This window comes from Cibotium barometz, chromosome 55, assembly GCF_041138505.1.
Source record: "Cibotium barometz isolate CiBa-2024 chromosome 55, ASM4113850v1, whole genome shotgun sequence".
NCBI lineage: Eukaryota > Viridiplantae > Streptophyta > Polypodiopsida > Cyatheales > Cibotiaceae > Cibotium > Cibotium barometz.
Genome location: NC_141100.1, coordinates 1,296,734 through 1,303,160, shown reverse-complemented (window position 1 = coordinate 1,303,160; position 6,427 = coordinate 1,296,734).

Genomic DNA, 6,427 nt, shown 5'->3' with positions numbered 1-6,427 from the left:
GTTTAGCAACATACCGAGATTGCAACAACCCAATGCCTCTGTTATCCTGTACAAACTGTATGCCCAAATAATAGTGTACAAGCCCCAAATCAGACATGTCAAATGTCTGTTGCAGTATCTCTTTAAAAGCTGCAATTTTTTCATCATTTGATCCCATGAGCAAGAGATCATCTACATAAAGACTGATGACCAGTAGATCTTTCTCTTCTTTCTTTACATACAAGGTGGCTTCTAATGGACTGTTCACAAATCCTTGAGTGAGTAGGAAAGCATCTATCTTTGCATACCAAGCTCGTGGAGCTTGTTTCAAACCATACAAGGCCTTTTTCAGCCTGCATACTTTCCCTTCATGACCATGTTCTGCAAAGCCTATGGGCTGATATACATAAACTTCCTCCTCGAGGTCCCCATGTAGGAAAGCAGTCTTTATGTCCAACTGGTGAACAACCCAATCACGATGTGCAGCCAATGCAATGACACACCTAAGTGTTGACATACGGGATGTAGGAGCAAATGTCTCCTCATAATCAATGCCCTTCTTCTGTGCATAGCCCTTTGTAACTAGACGGGATTTGTACCTGTCAATGGATCCATCTGCATGTCTTTTCAATTATAGACCCATTTAGTACCAATGGCTTTCTTGCCTTTGGGCAGATCAACCAAATCCCATGTTTGATTCCTTTTAATAGAATCAAGCTCATCCTGCATGGCTTTGTTCCAATGCACATTGTCTCGTGCATCCACAAATGAATCAGGCTCATCATCATCCTGTAAACTGGCTGCCATAACCATATTCAAATCCATGATGTGTGCATGTTCATTGGTCCTTGTCTCCCTATGAGTACGACCAGCAAGAGGACCCTCTAGATGGCTGTCCTGTAATGTCCTCAAATACCATCTAGGTATGTGTCTGACCTGTGGTGCCTGCTGCCCCATATTTGGTTCAGCTTCTGGCTCAATTTGCTGCTGAATTTCTGCACCACCTTCATGATTTGCTGGCTGTCCTGTACCCTCATGAGTTGGATCACCAACTGTGGAATGAAACTCCATAGGTAGTAGACCTTCAAACACATCATTTTCAGCCTGATTTGCATCATAACCAGCCATGGATATTTCTGATTTTTCATCAAGAATCACATCCCGACTAGTGAATATCTTCCTGGATAGTGGGTCATATAACCGGTAGCCCTTGCTCTCACGGCTATACCCAACAAAAATGCATTTTGTGGCTTTATCATCCAACTTCCTCCTCAACTCTTTGGGTATGTGTGCATATGCAAGACACCCAAAAATACGAAAATGTGATACTGAAGGCTTGCGGCCATGCCAAGCCTCAAAAGGAGTAATGGAAACCAATGCCTTTGTGGGACATCGATTCAAAATATGACAAGCACACATGACAGCTTCCACCCAAAAGATATGTGGTAGCTTCTTTGCCTTTAGCATACATCTGGCCATCTCCATGAGTGACCGATTCTTCCTTTCTGCAACCCCATTCTGCTGTGGAGTATAAGGAGTAGTATACTGATGTTTTATACCTCTACTCTCAAGAAAGGAATTCAACATGTGTGACATATATTCCCCCCCCTTGGTCAGAACGGAGAGTCTTAACCTTGCATCCTGACTCTGTTTCAGCAAGTGCTACAAAGGCCAAAAATGCATCATATACCTGTGATTTGTGTGTCAAAGGATAGACCCAGCATATACGAGAGAAGTCATCAATAAATGTAGCAAAATAGAAGCAACCTCCTAATGATTTCGTCTGCATGGGACCACAAAGATCACTGTGTATAAGCTGCAACTTTGCAATTGCTCGTAGAGCCTGATCACGTGGGAAGGACAACCTATGCATTTTTCCCAAAATACATCCTTCACAAATGTGATCTGGAGGCCTCTCCATGAGAGGTAGGTCTGTAAACATGTTATGTCGCTGCATAAGCATAAGACTACCAAAGTTGACATGCCCCATGCAAGCATGCCATAACTCCGCATCAACCATAGCTGGAGTAAGAGTGAATGCATTATAAGCAGACTGATCCACTGGCTGAAATGCATCCAACTGATAAAGTCCATGACATAATGTACCAGTAAGCATCAAGGTCAAAGCATTAGCTTTGTCTCTGACCATGCATATGTCATCATCAAAGTGGACTTGCATACCACAATGTGCTAAAGAAGAAATGGACAACAAATTCTTTATCCCTGGTACATATAAGGCATCTGTAAGGCGAAGAATAGAGCCATCAATGGCTGTGAGCTGAATCTCCCCAATGCCACGAACTGGATATGAAGCATTGTTGGCACACTGAACAGTTTTGCCAACAGGAGCAGGGCCTACATGACAAAACAAATCCCTGCGAGATGTGATATGCTTTGAAGCACCACTATCAAAATATTAAGTACATGCATGCTCTGTCATACTGAGTGCCTGTGAAGACCAAGAGGCATCATAGTTGCAAAAACGAGATCCAAGCCTCATTACGAGCAGCATACATCTGCTCCAAAGTCACCCATGCATTCTGTGAAGAGCCAGCTGAACAAATATGAGGTATAATGGACCTCTGTACTGACAATGCAATGAGTGACAAGGCTTGTGCATCTCTGGCATCCCATGTCTTCTGAGTATTTGTTCTTTGAACAGGCAATGGCTGACCTGCAGCCTGTACCTGTTGTCCTCGTCCACGAGCACCCCCTTGGGGAGGAGTCTCTGGAGCCAATGGACCTGGACGTGGTTCATCACCACTAACAAAATCCCAAAGACCTTTTGCCACGAGCACATTTTTCAGCATAAAGCTCCACAAGGAGTAGTTCGTGCCGTCCAATTTGTCTTCCTTAGACAAATACGTGAATACATCACTCTGCTGTTGATTTGCCATTATGCCAATGCACAATGTTGTACCTGTGTATCAAAAAACCCAATAGCAAGAACCCTGAAAGCAACTGTACTCCACTGAATACAGTTAACCCAAATATGCCTGCACTCTCAATCCTCTGAATGTGCAACACAATGCACCACTGACTGAGTAGAGCAGCAAAAACGGCTTACACAGTGCCAAAATGCCCAAAAATTGCCCAAAGTTACTGCACCCAAAACCTTGCAAGAAACCTGTAGAGTTTCTTTGCAAGAAAGTTTGCCTGTATCTGCCAGAAGATTTTCACAGAGAAAATAAAAATGCCCAAAATTCAAAACTTGTAATGCTTACCACTTCTGTACTGAGCAGTTTATGGTATTTGTAATGAACAAGTGCAGTCGACTGTACTGTGCAGGTACACAGCAGCTATAGTCGAGGTACTGTACGGAAGCAGGTACGGAAGCAGGGCGAGCAGGTACAGTACGGAAGTAGGAGGCGAAACTGCAGTCGACTGTAGACTTCAGATTTGCGTAGCAGGTACTGGTCAGCTATACTGTGCAGGTACGTTGACTGTACGGTTGCAGTCGTGGTCTGTACGGAGCACACAGCAGGTTGCCTGTACGGCTGTCTGCGCAGGACAGTACTGCTGCTCTGCAGATGATGGTGGAATGAGCAGGTACACTGTACGGAGCTGGGCGACTGTACCTGCAGCTGACGGGTACAGTACAAAACAGGCGATAACCTGTACCTTTGGTGCAGCTCGTGGCGGGGACCAGTACGGACAGAATACAGAGCAGATACTCACGCAGGGCAGTCGTACGGAACAGTACAGGAGGCCACGTGGAGCAGTACGGGCAAGGCAGGCCAACCTGGAAGCTCTGATACCAAATGAAGGCTTTCAGCTGTTAGGGTTAGGGTTTGGAGGTACTGCAAACACAAGCGTGGGGAAGCAGAGAGAGAACACGACTCTTGTTGTGTATTCAGTTAATAATGTGAAGTACAATAGCCACATAATAAAGTGACCTTCACATGTCTGGCCATAAAATGTGCCGAGTGGACCAAAATTTATAAACTGTTTATAAGTGAAACTAAGCTAAACTGGGGGAAAAAACCTCCACTAACTGAAGTAAAAAGTGCCCCAGTAATCTATTGATGATCACTAGCACTCCTCTGGGTGCATACACAACATAAAACCCAACAACACACAGTCTGCCATGCATCAATACAAACCCATCTCTGAGAGTATAGTGCTCATGCCGCTGACCCTCAGATATCTGATCATACAACCTTTCAAAGTCCTCATCATGGGCATACTGCTCTTTCATTTCATCAAGCGCATGATGATAAGCAAGTGAAACTGCTGATACCTGTGGCTTGCGTGACAAAGCATCCGCCACAACATTCTTTTTGCCTTCCACATGCACAATCTTGAAGTGGAACATAGACAAAAAGTTTGCCCATCGCATATGCTTCTCTGAAAGCTTAGTTTGCGTGAGGAAATAACGCAAGGTCTGATGATCTGTCTGCACAGTGAAATCCCAAGCAAATAGTGTTTCCATGTAGAAAGAGCATGAATTACAACCAACATCTCTTTCTCATAAACCTGTAAATGCTTCTCGGCATCTTGCAATTTTCTACTCTCATAGGCTATCACATGTCCTTCCTGCATGAGAACTGCCCCAAATGCTACTTCCACATGCATCACATTGGACAACAAAAGCCTTTCGGAGGTCCGGTAACACCAATACTGGATCCGAAGCAAGCTTTTCTTTGAGCTTTTTGAAGGTTGTAGTTTCCCGATCAGCCCATCTAAACGGAGCTGTGTACATCATGCACGGTCCTCAAATCTGGCCAATTAAGAATTGCTTCCACCTTCGATGGATCCATACGGACTCCATGCTCAGACACAATATGCCCCAAGAAGTGTATCTCTTGCAAGAAAAACTCACTCGTCTTGCCATTAATAACCAGCCTATGGTTCCGGAGTTCTATAAACACAATGGCCAAATGCCTTCTATGCTCCTCAGTTTGTGAATGCACAATCATATCATCAAAGAATGTGCCCACAAACGCTCTATGAGGCCGGAAAATCTTGTCCATCATTCTGTTAAATGTGGCAGGTGCATTTGTCAAACCAAAGGGCATAACCAAGAACTTATACAACCCAAACGTGGTTCGAAATGCTGTCTTATGCACATCCTCGGGTCTAATACGTATCTGATGATACCCGCTTTTCAAGTCAATGCGACTAAAGACTGTGGAGCCCTGTAAGCGGTCCAAAATGTCATCGATCCTCGGAATGGGGAATCGATTCTTGATGGTATTCTTGTTCAGCGCCCTGTAATCAATACACATGCGCCAAGAACCATCCTTCTTTTGCACTAAGAGTACAAGTGAGCAAAAGGGTGATGAGCTAGGCTGTATCAACCCTTTATTCAGAAGCTCCTGTACTTGACTCATAATTTCTTCTTGTTGAGCTGCACTAACATGGTACGGCGGTCTATTTGGTGGAGTACTACCAGGAATTAGATCAATGGCATGATCTTCTGGCCTCTTCGGAGGAAGTTCCCCTAGCAATGACTCGGAAAAACAATCTTGGAACCCACATAAGAAATCAGTCCTGTCCTTATCTAACACAGACCAATTAGACTTAGACTCATCATCTTTTGCATCCTTTACATAAATCAAGTACGCGAAAAGATGCTTTTTCATTATTGATGAAATTGCCGAAGCTGATACAATAGGAACAAATTCCCCTTTAAGTTTTACATCCAAAACATGTTCTTTCCCTCTATGAGTCAGAGTGATCTTCCTATTGTATGTATCCACCAGCGCATGTACTCTGTGGCACCATGGCATACCCAACAAAACATCACATCCATCAAGTGGCATGATGAAAAACTCTTCGCTGTCCACATAACCCTGCAAATGAAGCCTGAGCTTCCCAATGATAGGAGTAAAGGGTTCTGCATACCCTGGACAAGCCATGTTAGCCTCATATAACGGCCCCATCTCCTCTGCACGAATCCCCAATCGGCCAGCCAAATCCGGTGAAATAAAGTTGGCTCTAGCACCTGTGTCAAAGAATATCAAGGCATTTTGATCTCTCACTTTGCCCCATGCCCTGCACAACTCAGTCTCTTCACCACCTGGCTGTTCCCCAACAAGATCAGGAACTAACCTTGGAGAAGGTTTTGGTTTCTTTTACTTGGGCTCTCCTTTATTGTCAGTCTTTTTGGGGCTTTCTCTTGGGACAATTAAAAGACATATGTCCCTCTTCTGTACAGTAAAAACATTTCCGAGCATCCCTCAAAGCCTGTCTCTCCTCAGAAGTTCTCTTGGGCATTGGCAACTTCTTATACCGCGTCTCAGTAGACCCTTTTGCATCACGCGAAGCATGCCCAGACTTTTCAGATTTCTTGCTCGAGTTCTTACTGCCTTTAAATCCAGATGAGACTCCAGTGAGTAACGCATTAGCTGTCATAGCATTCTCTATCATCTGTGACATGTTCGTTACTCGAGTCTTTATACAATAGTCACGCAGCAGCCCACAACAATACTTCTCTACTTGCTCA